The sequence below is a fragment of the Sarcophilus harrisii genome, chromosome X (genome assembly GCF_902635505.1).
Source record: "Sarcophilus harrisii chromosome X, mSarHar1.11, whole genome shotgun sequence".
Classification (NCBI taxonomy): domain Eukaryota; kingdom Metazoa; phylum Chordata; class Mammalia; order Dasyuromorphia; family Dasyuridae; genus Sarcophilus; species Sarcophilus harrisii.
Genome location: NC_045432.1, coordinates 66,029,896 through 66,044,271, shown reverse-complemented (window position 1 = coordinate 66,044,271; position 14,376 = coordinate 66,029,896).

Here is a 14,376-nt window from a genome sequence, read left to right as displayed (position 1 = left end):
GCAGGTGTGCATAAATATAGGGATTGGGAATTCAATGTAATGGTTTTTAGGGTTAGAGTCGGGTTAGAGTCGGGTTAGGGTTAGGGTTAGAGTTAGGGTTAGAGTCGGGAGTCGGGAGGCAGCGCGCATTTAGGGTTGGGAAAGGGACCTGTATGTGCATGAATGTTTGTGGCAGCCCTTTTTGTAGTGGCTAGAAACTGGAAACTGAATGGATGTCCATCAATTGGAGAATGGCTGAATAAATTGTGGTATATGAATATTATGGAATTTTACTGTTCTGTAAGGAATGACCAACAGGATGATTTTAGAAAGGCCCAGAGAGACTTACACGAACTGATGCTGAGTGAAATGAGCAGGACCAGGAGATCATTATATACTTCAACAACAATACTATATGATGACCAGTTCTGATGGACCAGGCCATCCTCAGCAACGAGATCAACCAAATCATTTCCAATGGAGCAGTAATGAACTGAACCAGCTATGCCCAGAAAAAGAACTCTGGGAGATGACTAAAAACCAGACTATGACTTTAAACGGAAGAAAAGTAAGCACAAGCTGTGAAAAAAGGACATGACACCAAGAAATAAGAGAAAAACAAATAATGTGTAGGTCTCTTTTTACTAAATGGTGTGAAGAATTGTTCCAAAGATACTTGAGGCAGAACTCATTCTGAAGGTTGAAAAAAGTTTTCCCGTGGTCTTCACGGTCCTGGTAAATGCAGAGGCATGGAAGAGCAGGATGAGCACCTGTCCTAGTGGCAAACCATTTTGATGGCAGCTACTAAATGCGAAATAGATCTGATTATTGGAGGGTTGTGATTTCACATCTGTATCACAGTAAACTCTGAGAGAACATATTCTTAATATAGATACACACACTTGAGCAATCTAAGAATAGGGATTAGAGATAGTCAATCACTAGAGAGAGTCCTTAACTGAAGGAAGAATATCCATTTACTTCTAGTCATATAAACTCTACTTAAGATTTTCTTCCTGCTACTTAACAAAGAGAAGGTTAATTTTGACTCCTCTATCGTTTCAACTCGATTTCTCGATGTTGGGTTATTTTTGGATTTGCCAAACTTGATATAAGGGGTAGGATGTTGTCTTTGGAGTTAGGAAGGCCTAGATTCCCACCTTATCTTTGACAGTGATCTTTGTGGCTGGCAGAATCATTTCTTTCTCCACAAAATGATATGCTTGGACCAATGCCCTTTCTAAGGTCCTGCCGGCTATGGAACCATGAACTGATAGGTAGCCATTCCATGTCTCTCTACCTGTCACTTGTGAATGGGTCTCACTAGTTGGCCTTTGAGACTTTCCAGTTTTAAAGCAAGGTTCCTCCTTTTGGGCACAGTTTTTTTTTTCCTTCTGGAAAGAAGCAGCTGGTGGCATAGTGGATAAAATACTGGGCTTGGAGTGAGAAAGACTGAGTTCAAATTCAGCTTTAGCTCTTTTCTAGCTTTGGGACCCTGAGCCAGTCACTTAACCTCTGTTTGCCTTATTTTCTTCAGCTGTAAAATGGAGATAATAAAAGTACCTATATCTCAGTTATTTTGAGGATGAAATTATATGATATTTGTAAAGAGCACTTAGCACAGTGGCTTGTATATAGTAGGCACCATATAAATGCTTGTTCTCTTTCCCTTTCCTTTCCACCCCAGAAAGTACATTTCCATGGCTGTGTTGGTATCACTGTTCAGTACAAGGAATGCAAAAGTTCCATTGTTTGTGCAGAAACATTAGAAATGCCATTGGCTTTCTTTGTTTGAATGTCATATTTTTTCTACTCTGAAAGTCAGACTTGTTCCCATTGATTTGCTTTCATCAGAACTAACTAATGGAATATTTCCTAACAGAAAGGAATATTTCAAAACTGGACATATTTTGAAATGGGAGTGGAATACATTTGACTTAAGGGTCCGCAAATGTAGCCATCAATCACCTTCTTCCCAATCCCAATTTAAAACTGTCTGCATAACAAGAAACATTACTGCTCTTGGTGATATATAAAGAAAAAACTTAGTAAATGCCCCAGAAAACTGTAGGTTTTTCCCCCCTTCTTAATCTTATTGCTCAGTCATTAAGGATTGCTTAGGAGGAGGAGATGGGAAAATTTTAAAGTGGAAGCTCCCATTAATCCCATATATCACAAGTTGAGAGACATGAAACTCAGAAAGCACAGTCTAAATTACCCTCATAACCTACAAAAACATAACTCTTATAGTCATTGGTTGAATGCAGACTGGTAGAATTCATGGGGATTTTTTAATATTACATCAAAGTAAAATTACTATGATTTTTTTTCTAATAATCATGGTGAAAGAAATGGATCACAGTTGGTCTGCTTCTATCTTGCTTATGAATGAATGTGTCATGTAGCTAATAACATTTTATCTCAGCATGGAAGGCGGATGGTGTCAGGATGGATTTCTGTCCATTTTGCTTTCCTGCAGTCACATTTCTTTTTTGAGAGTTATGTCTTTTTTAAGGGTCACCATCAAAGAAATCTGACAATTATACCTTAATGGAATGCCATTTCATTTAGGAAGCATCGCGTTCCCCGTTTCATTGCACAGAAGCATAAGAAAACAAGATGCAGCATGATTATTTAGCACCCCAGTATGGCCTCTCCTCTCTGAGAACCTTGCCTGGCCAGGAATTGAGGCAAACCCAAATCTACCTTCTGGGATGGCTTTCAATCAACCTCTTGGTCCTAGAATTTGCTCTGTGCTCTTCAGCCCACTTCTCTGAATCTCTTGTTCTGAACCAAGAGCTACTTCTAGGTTCTCCTCCTCCTTCACCTCTTCTCCTGGCCCTCAATGCCTGGCAGGTTTCAAAACTTTCAGGGAGTAGGAAGTTGAGCAGTGAAATGAAGTGATGGGATATTACCTCTTTCTATTCCTGTTCTGCTTCCTATCATATCAGCCTCTGTTTAATGTTTTGCAGAAGACAGAATGTAGGATTTTCATTTACTGGTTTCCTAGCCAAGAACGTTACAAGCTGCCATTCCATTCAGCGCAGGATGTCGTTCAGAGCTAAGAACATAGCAGTAGTTGACTTCAAGCACCAGTGCCACCAATCATGTATCAGCCAGGTGACCTTGCTAAATCCCTTAACAAAAGCATGTATTTTGTACTTGAAGGTTTACAAAGTACTTTTTTCCTTAAAAAACATGTGAGACAAACCTGGAAGTATTATCTCTCTCTCCTTTTTTTTTTTTGATACAAAAAACAAGGCACCCACACCGGAGTGAAGCAATCGAGCCACATAGCCAGGAGAATGTCATGGGGCTGACATGTGAACCCAGCTTTCCTCATTGCAGTTGCAGAGTTGATGTTGCTGCTACTCTTGGTGTTCTCTCCTGCCCCTAATCCCCTTCTACTCCCTGCTTCTCCCTTAACCTCTTTAGGATTCAGTTTCCTCCTCATTAAGCAAGAGGGTTGGATTATGGAATCTTTAAGATATCCTCTGGCATTCTAGAGCTCAGCTTCATAAGTTGGTTCAGGATTTCACATGGAGTCCTGTAACTAAATGTGGGGGTTTGAAATGATGATTTATTATCAGTAAATATTAGATTTTTATACTGATCTTACAGACCTATATACCCAGGGTCACATAAAAATTTCTTGAGCAAAAAGGGGTCAAGAGTAGAAAAAAAATAAGAAGCCCTGATCTAGAGTTACTGTGATCTATTCTGTATCCATCTAGGGAAGGATATAACAAATGTGTCCTTCAGTGTTTCATTCTAAAACTGTGACTGTAATTCCATCCCATGTTTACATGAAACCAAGGCATCAGCAGCAGCACTATCCAGGTGGGCCTCTAATCCTCTAAAAATATTTACTAACTTTTTTCTTTATATATCACCAAAAGCGGTAATGTTTCTTGTTATGCAGACAGCTTTAAATTGGGATTGGGATTGGGAAGGAAATATTTTTCATTTCCTTGTTCAGTTTAATTGATTTCCCACTGACTAGATTTTTTAATAATATATTGTTTTTCGATCCATTGTAATTTTCATAATCCACTTCATTTCTAAATGTCTCTAGTTTAAATCATGCAAATGTATGCCTTTGGAAAAGAAAATAATATTCCTCATTTTAAGGGCTTGGTTGTCTTATAGGATCATGGGTTAAGTTTCCCTTCCTTTTAAATATATGAAAAAGACACTTTAAATATTTGGTGATATATTAGTGAGTTGGGTATTCCATCCTAAATTCCTGGTCATGTACCTGCTAAGATTCCTGGGGAGAGTTCCCAGGCACTGTGTGGTGCCCTCCATATCACATATGCTTTGGAGAGGGTGGGGCCAGTGAATGGAATGGCCTTGATTGCCTTAGGACATGGGAAAGGAATTGAATGATTTGTATGCATGGATTTTGGACTACTCAGGTCCTTCCCAGCTTGGAGCTTCTAGGATTCTTTTAACTCTTAAGTTCATTTTTCTTCTCCCCTGTGTAAATCTTCAGAATAATTTTCTCCAAAGATTGAAATAAATCACCTGATTCTGAAAATTAGCCTCCTCATAACCTTATAAATAGAAGACTGCAAGTTTTTTAGTTTAATTTAATATTACATGTTTCCTCTAGTACTTAACTGAATGTGAGGGTTAAGAAGCATAGACCTTCTGTTCCTTCCATGGTTTCCACTCTTATATTTTTCATTTCCTTGTTCAGTTTAATTGGTTTACCACTGACTAGATTTTTTAATAATATATTGTTTTTTGATCCATTGTAATTTTCATTATTCACTTACTTCCTAAATGTCTCTAGTTTAAATCATGCAAATGTATGCCTTTGGAAAAGAAAATAATATTCCTCATTTTAAGGGCTTGGTTGTCTTATAGTATCATGGGTTAGGTTTCCCTTCCTTTTAAGTATATGAAAAAGACACTTTAAATATGTACTGATATATCCACTATCCTCTCAGTGTACCTCAAGGGGATTCGGCCATAAATTCAGTCCATTTTTTTTCTCCTTTTGAAAACCTCTCTTCTAACAGTCAGAAGTGATGGGAATCCTGATTCTATATACACCACCGTTTGATTCAGCTCTATCTTGTTTTCTCCAAGTCCGTATCTCCAAGAAGACAAAACTCCAGGACAGGGAGGCAGAGCTAGATAGTTCAGAGCAGCCACAGATGCTCTTTTCTTGGCTATATGTTTCCACGGAAGCCATTCTGATTTGTCATTGTTTGGTAGAGGTTTAAATTAGATCTTTTGGCACAGTCGAAGGGTCACTGTTCTGAGCAAGGAGATGCTCTTGTGGGATTCCTGCTGAAAAATAAGACTGTTTGTGGTTGCATAGCATGGCTACTTTTGCAGACAGGGAGTACACCCTCAGGAAGTGAGTCTTTGGGCATAAACCCAGTTATTCTAGGCAACAGAAGTGAGCTGGGGGAAAGAGTCTTTTCTGTCTTCCCTTCCTAGAAGGACATGTGGGTGGTATCCTCTGGGCTGACCTGGAAGCCACTAAATCCAGACGGTTTCATTTCAATATTATTAGGCTAACATCAGTTATTATCAGAACATTCCCACTAAAGGGATGAGTTGGGCTGAAAAGCAAACTATATGCCCATATGAAGTATTTCACTACATACAGTGAAGACAGAGAAAGAGGAACAGGAAAAATGCATCTTGGGACACATAATTTTAAGCATATATTCACCATCTTCATAGAGACCTAACTTTAGGAGGAATGGTTTTAGAAGCAATATCGAACTCTGATTTAGTCCAAGTCATCAAATGGAATGGAAGGAGACCCTCTGAGCTGGACACACACAGTCCCCAACCCCAAAAGCAAAGCAAAGCAATATTCTTGATGCAAAAACGGGCAAGGCAAGTAAATGGGATATTGTTGATTTTAGAAAGACCCTTGTCCTTCAAAAGTCCAAACATTCTCTCAGGGCTGTTTGCCTTGTAACCTTCTCTAGATGTGATTGCAAACATTCAGTGTAATATGTAAAAACTTTCAAAGCCCAAGTCTTGGTTTTCTAAGGGAATACAACATAGCTACACCATTGATTCCTGTCTAATTACATTGATGCCCCCCTCCCCATCAAATACAAAGCTTAACAGAAATTAAGACTATTCAGTCTTTTCTAATTTTATATATTATTTCTGTCTGCATGGATTTTATCAAAGGTTTTTACCTCCTAAAAGTTATCCAGCTTATCGCCAAGTACTAATTTACACTTATTATAAAGCTGATGGTAAAATCCTGGACATGGAGCAATCAATATTTGATTCAGTTAACATTTCATAAAGATGAAAAATCACCTTCAGGAGGGAGATCTTGGGGAGTTAGAAATTTAGCTTCAGCAAATAATTTTCTTGGTTGTTTTCATCATTCGTAGCTTGCTTTATAGTTACCTTCATTGACAGCTTGAATCCTTTTTCTCCTCTAGCTGTATATTTTAAAGTAGAGTTTATAGTCCATTGTTCACTTGGAAAAAAAAAAAAACCAGGTTCTAGAGTCAGAGAGTGTGGGTTCACATATTTCCTCTAATGTTTACTATCTCTTTGACCTTGGGCAAATCATGTGACCTTCTCAATCCTCAGTTTTCAAAACTGTAAAATGAGGGGTTTGGACTGTTTGACCTCTTGGGTTTGTTCCAGCTCAATCTTTGTGAAAATGAAGACTTTTAACAAATGATTGAATGAGGGTTAATAACGATTTTCAGGAGCCAAAAAGTAAACCGTATAGTGTTCCTTTGTCAGCCAGCTTGGTTTTGCTTTTGGTCCACCTTTCATTTCCTGAGTCTTATCTGTCCATTCTTTCAGATTGAGCACTTTGGAGGTTTTAAGAAAGGAAGTCTCAAATAATCTTTGAAGTAACTCATGAGACTATGACTCATGTGTTAGAATATCCTGGGCTCAGTCTACTTGAATATGTAAATTCTGGGATTTTCATTATCTATTGTGGTTTTCTCAAAATAACTGGAAGAAAAGAATCTCCAAAGAGAAACCCATAAATCCAGTCTTCAGTGCTTCCTAAACCCCAAACTTTTTAGCCTAATGAATGAAACAGTGATAGACCTGTGTATTCTATTTGCTGGTCTTCTCTAATCAAGGATAGAAGTAACAAGGCCTAGAATGTGTTCTTGAGTAACACTGCTGGATCAAAGGGTGTGCACAGTTTGATAGCCCTTTGGGAATAGTTCCAGATTGCTCTCCAGAATGGTTGGATCTGTTCACAGTTCCACTAACAATGCATCAGTGTCCCAGTTTTCCTGCATCCCCTCCAACATTCGTCATTATCTTTTCCTGCAATCTCAGTCTGACAGGTGTGTAGTGGTATCTCAGAGCTGTCTTAATTTGCATTTCTCTGATCACTAGTGATTTGGAACATCTTTTCAGATAACTAGAAATAGTTTCAATTTCTTCATCTGAAAATTGTTCATATCCTTTGACCATTGATCAATTGGAGAATGTAAGTTTTGTTTGTTTGTTTTTTTTTTTTTTTTTTTTTACAATTATTATCTTATTTGGTCCTCACAACAATCCTAGGAAGTAGGTGCTATAATCACCTCCATTTAAGAAATGAAGAAACTGAGGCAAACATAGGTTAAGTGGCTTGCCTAGAATTACATAGCTAGTAAGTATCTGAGATAGGATTTGAATCCACGGGTTCCTGACTCAAGATCTGCTGTACCACCTTGCTGCTGTTGTTCTTTAGTCATTTCATTTGTAACCAACTTTTTGGGATCCCACTGGGAATTTTCTTGGCAAAGATACTGGAGTGCTCAGCCATTTTCTTCTCCATGTCATTTTACAAATGAGGAAACTGGGGCAAATAGAGTGACATGACTTGTACAAAGTCACAATACTAGGAAGTGCCTGATGCTAGATTTGAACCCAAGAAAATGAGTCTCTGGTTTTAGATCCAGCTCTCTATTCACAAAAACTATATTTAAAGATATATTCAATCCTGCTAAGAATTCCCTTTTCTGTGCTGCCTCATACTTTTTCACCCTGCTCTAAACCAATTCATTCAGTGCCCTATGGACTTTCTTCACTGTTCAGGATAACTTAGCTCTTTGCCGTTCCCCTCCACAGACTAGACAATACAACCACAGCGGCCTATTTGATGTTTGTTGCCCATGGCACTACAGCTCGCCTTTCTGTTGACTATCCTTCCTTCTGCCCTCCATGCTGTTTTATCAACCCCATCTCCTAGAAGATCCAGCTTCTTTTAATACTCAACTCAAGTCAGCTTTTCTTTTGTAGGAGGCCTTATCCTGTCCTCCCACTGGAGAGAACCTTCCTCTCTCTCTGTCTCTAAGGCTATGTACTTTGTATGTCTATATACATATATTATATAATGTATATACTGTCTTACCTTTTAGAATATAAGCTCTTCAAGGATCATCTAGCGTGTCCTCAATGTCTCGGTGTAATTTTAAGCTGTTAAAACCGCCATGACTTAAAGCTGCCCTAGGACTTTGGGGACTGCCTGTATGTTTGCCTTTTGTATTCCCTGTGCATGCATGGCATAGGGCCTGGCACATAGAAGTTGCTTTATAAATCCATATTGATTGGTTGTGATAATGGTTGTGAAATCTCTTTTGGAAATTCTAAAGCACTGGTAAAAAAAATTAAAACATTATAAAACCACAGATTTTGAACTGGAAGAATCCTTAAAAGTCCTCTAGTCTAATCTCCCAGATTTGTATCTGATGGGACTTGCCCTGAATCCCAAAGCTATCAAGCCAGAAGCAAAGTTGGAAGCTATGATCTCTGACTCCCAATTCCATTCAAGCCACTTGAAATTGTTATTTGGGGTTTTGTCATTTCACTGGGGTAGGGTGTTTTCCATAAGGACACTTCCTCTCCCTATGCAGCTGGTTACTTCCATTGTAATTATTATCTTAGAAAGTTGCCTGAGGCACTGAGGTATTAAATGACTTGCCTAGGACTACTCAGTCAGTGAGTGTCAAATATGGAACTTTAACCTTGTGGTCTAACTGCTGTTCATAAAGTATTATTTTAACTAACATCCTCTTAGAAACCCAATGAAAGACTCCATTTGTCAGCATCACATATAGGCGCTGCAGAGACAGTTAAATGTTATTTGATAGTTACAGCTGAGGGAATATGGTAATTATCCTGAAATGAAGTTCTGTTCTATGGGCAGATCATTTAAATTACATAAATTATTTTGACCTGACCTGCCTTCCCTCCTCCTCGCCAACAGAACAACACTAACCAAGAGGTAAGTGAAAGAAAATCCATTAAAGTAATTGCTTCCAATTGTTCTTCATACACAAAGTCCCCAATCTATAGTTTACTCCTAAATTGATATCATGGTAATTTGTGGTATTTGGTGCCATTCCCTCAGCTGTCATCATTTGTACTTAAGCAAGCGTAGGCCTTGGACTTGGTGAACACATTATTGGGTTCCTCAGACTAATTCGGACAGGAACCAGATTCAGTTTTCCAGTTAAGATATCAACCCACATCAGCAGGGGGAGCAGTAGCGGTCAAAACTCCCAAGGCCCAAGGCCAAATAATAACACCCACAGAGATCTTGTTTGATTCCTGACAGTTGTTGGTTTTTTTGTTTTGTTTTGTTTTGTTTTGTTTTTTACTCACTGGCCTTTCAAGGCAAAGCCAGCCGTCCTCTTCTCCACAGGACTTTGCCACTGAGTGAAGGGATGAACAAATGAATGAAAAAGCCTTTCTTAACTGCTTTCCATGTGCCCTGCCCAGTTTGTTGTCTTTGTCTGTCCTTTATTCTCAGGTCACGTGGGTATGCAAATATAGTAGAAATAAGCAAAAATAGCCCTTGTCCTCAAGAAGCTTAGTAGGTGACAGAATGCCTCACTTGTAGTCAGGAAGACTTAAATTCTAATTCAGACTCAGAGATTTGCTAGTTTTATGAACCCAATTCATTCACTTCACTTCTCTAAACATCAGTTTTATCATCTGTAAAATGGGCTTACTAAGAACCACTACCTCTCCGGGTTGTTGTGAGAGCATTGGAATGACATATGTAAAGTAGTTTGAAAATTTGAAAGAGCTGTATAAATGCCTGCTGTCATTATTATGACAATAATAAGGAAAGACTACCCATATGAGGGAGTAGTGCACTGGGAAGAGTATTATAGTATTCTTGATTTGATTAGATTACTTTTCAGAGCGTGATGAGAACTTACTCAAATCTACTAAAGAAAGAGAAAATACCAGAATCATAAGATCTCAGCTGGAAGAGATCTTTTATGGGTACCTGGATGGGGCGAGTACGAGGTTCTGAGGGAGGAGAAGGTGGGGATGACGGCTGAAATAGTAGGTTTGTGATTCAGAGAGGTGGAGACCACATCCTGGCAAGATATGGCAAAAACTCATTTATCAGAACCTGGAGTTAAATTTCATCTTTAAAAGATTACATTTGGCAGGGCTAAATGTAAAGACTTACTCTTGGTTTCAGAAACAAGAAAAGCAAACTCGCAAGGAGATGACTAAGAGTCATAGCTAGATGATACTTCATCTAAAATAGATCTTTAGTTTAGTGAGTTGTAAGGCAGTTAGATGGCTCAGTGGATAAAGAACTGAGCTTGGAGTCAGGAGGAGCTGAGTTCAGATCAGGCCTCAGACACTTATCCAGGCGAGTCACCTTACCTGTTGCCTCAGTTTCCTCTTCTGTAAAATGGGCCAGAGAAGGAAATTGTGAACCACTCCAGTATCTTTGCCGAGAAAATCCCAAATGGGGCCATGAAGAGTCACATACAAGTGAAATGACTCAATGGTAGCAAAAGCCCAATATGAGTCGGTATGATTCACACAATAGTGTGATAGAGCAACCACAAATGCATTCTTAGGGTACATAGAGGGGTTCAGTGTCCAGACCACTTATGGATATTTATCTCTGGGCACTCCATGTACATGGAGATTTAGATGATAGAAGTGGTGAGGACCCTGAAGCTCTGGAGATGTTTAGCCTGGAGAAGACCAAGGAATGGCTTTCATGTATCTTAACATATTTGTTGTCATGTGGGAGAGTTATTAGGTGCAAAGTGATATAGTACAATGATTTGATGGGCCTAATTTCAAATCCTTCTTCTGAAGCTTATCACTTGGGACAATTTTGTTACCCTCAATTTCGTCATCTGCCACAGCTCTAGATCTGTAATATTATTAATTGATTAAATATAAAATTGTATTCCAGATAGCCTCATGGGGCAGAGGCCGAAGCAATGAGTTGCAAGAAGACAAATTTAGGCTCAATATCAGGAAAATGTTCTAACAACAACATGAATCAAACAGTGAAATGGACTGCTTCAGGGTCTGTTAGTTCTCCTTCACCAAGTCTTCAGGCAGAGCCTGGAGATAACTTTGTTGATAGGTGGGAAAGTGAATTCTTGGGCAACAAGTCCAACTTGGTCTTGGTGACATCGGATGGCTTCTGAGGTTGCTTTGGGTGGTCTTGGAGTCCTATCATTTATTCCCTTAAACCTGAAGTTGCCTGGGCCCTTGGAAAAATGTACATGGGCTCCTTATACTTAAAAAGTGAATGCAGAAGGATTTTTTCCTAGAGGCCCCATCAATCTTTCTTGGCAGCTAGGGTACTTGGTAACCATGTGACAGTATCTCTGAGTTTTGAATGTCGTCTATCACTTGTGCCCTGATTCTCCATGCACAATGGAATATGGCAATTTATATCCTTTATCTTCAGTTTCTCTTCTTTTGGGGGTTAAAGAATACCTATTTCCAAAATTAGAAATGAAATGAGTGGCGGAATGAGGGGCACTGACTGTCCTTTCCCAATTGTTCTTTCTGTTGATCCAAATTTCTGCTTTTCTTATGAAGATGATTGAGCTAGTTTTCCACAGTGAATTATTTTTCTGGGAAATTGGCCTTTTCACTCTGTTCTTATGAAAACCTATAAGCATTCTCCCCTACTCAACTGCTCCCTTTCCTCCTCCATTCAATCTAGTTTTCCATTACAATGCCAAATAAATAAGGTAGATGGTACAATATTGGGTTGAATTTCCAGAAAAAAGGCATTTCTTATTGAGTCATTAGTGAGTGTCCAATACTTTCTAGTTATATGGCTGTCAATAGAACCTTGACTGGGGCATCTTAGATCTGTTGATAATTCAAAAACAACCAATTCTAAACTCATTCTTAAGATGAATTTTTTCATAGGTCAGTAGAACATGTCACTTGTATATTTTTTGAACTCTAATTATTTTTTCCTTTTAAAAATAAGAATTAATTTCTTCCTTTTTAAAAGTTTGTTTATATAACTTGCTGCAGAGGTCCTGTTTGATTTCTCAGAGTTATTGGTTAGTCTGACTTAATTTTTAGAATTCCTTGTCAAATGTTATTTAACATTGGAATGAAAAGACCATGAGAACCCTTTCACTATATAAAAGGATTTTTTTCCTAAACAAATGATTCTCTCCATCCACTTTCCTTGGAGAGATAGTTTCCCTGTCATTCAGATCAAAAGTGGGGATCTTAGTTTCTAAGCTGACTGGGGCATTAGAGCTCATCTAGTCTGATTACTCATTTTACAGATGAGGAAACTGAGGCTCACCGAGCCTCATACTGGTCATATTGGTCCTGGCTGAGGTGGGATTTGTTCTATATAAATATATCGCTTAGCTCATCTGTTGAGTCACTTCAGGGGTATCCAAGTGAATATGGCTTCAAGAAAGAGCACATATTCTTTCTTTCATTTTTCCTTTCCTTTATCACTAGTACAGCACCATCCTTACGTACTGATGATATGTTAATGTAATGTAATCATTCATGAATACAATCTGAGGGAGTTTAAGATTAATTGTTTCTGAATTACCAACAGTCTTACAATGTCCCGATCAAGGTCTCTGCATTCTTACAATTTTACATTCATTCAAAATGAGGCTACTGTAATCACTTTTTAGGTAGCCTTTCTGCCTCCAGTCTCTCCCAACTGCACTCCCTTTCATTGCCAGAGTGTTCTTCTAAAAGTATAACTTTAATTTCTTTCCTGATCTCCAGCCTTCAGTGGCTCCTCATTGTCTATAAACTAAAGACCCAGTCCCTTACCCTTGCTCCGTCACAGATTTCTATTCCATTTGACTCCCATTTTCTTTCTTAGCCTTCTTTCTTACTACCTCCATTTAGGTACTCTATTCTTTAGGTCACCCAGATGAGTCACCATTCTCAGAGCATGTCCCATGTTTTTGCGAACATCTGCTCCAGCCAGTCCGTAAACATTTATGAAGTTCCAACTGCGTGACAGGTACTGTGTCAAGCTCTGGAGATACATAGAAAAACAAAAGACAGTTCTTGCCCTTAAGAAGCTCACAGTCTGCAAACAATCATGTACCATCAAGCTTGAGACACAAGGGTATCAGAGGTGATCAATAGAGGAAGACACTAGAATTAAGGGAATTGAGAAAGGCTTCCTATAGAAAATGAGAGTTGAGCTGGAACTTGAAGGAAGTCAGGGAAGCCAGGAAGCAGAGATGAGGAAGAAGAAAGTTTCAGGCTTGGGACACAGACGCTTGAAATGCCTGGAGCTGGGAGATGGTATGTCTTGTTCCTCATACATACCTATTGATATCTTACCCATCCCACAGCAAGTCCCAGCAAAGACGCTGCCTTCCCCAAAGACCTTTTCTTGGGTATCTTAACATTGTAGCTTTCTGAATACTCTGGTGCACCTACTACATTCTATTTGGCTTTACTTCTTTGTGTACAAACTAGTTGATAGTCTCCTTTTATTCATTTTTCTACCTTTCTCAGGACCTAGCATAGTGCTTGTAATTGTAGTAGGTGCTCCAAGGATATTGAGTAGATGAATGAATCCATCAGTGGATAATTCCAATTTACCTACTGTAAAATAAGCCAGAATTAAAATATAGTTAGTTTCATTATTCATCATTTTACCAATCATTTTAATAATAAAGAGAAATTGCATTTATAGAATACTAAAGTTTAAATGTTTTTTGGCATTTCTTTTATTCCAATTCAAATTTATAATCCTGTATTTTTATTGGGAGGAATGAGATTTTAAAATTGCTTATACGGAGACCTGAGAAGAGAGATGGAGGGAAGAAATATAAAGGATGTGTAGTGAAGCAAGAAAAATTAACTCCCTTAAAATTATTTTTATATATACCTTCTGTCTGTTCATCACAATCAGTTCTAAAAATATCTACTCCTCCTCCCCACAAAACTGAGCTCTTCCTTGTAACAAAGGGAGACAATTAAACACAAATATCTGATAGAGTGACTGTATTTGACAATGTACACAGCTCTCAGTCTTCATAGTCCGTTTCTCTGCCATGAGAATGGAAGAATATCTGCTCTCTGGGATATTCACTGGTTTTCAATTTCCTCTTTGTTTCCGGTTCTTTGCTACCTCAAGGAATTCCATTA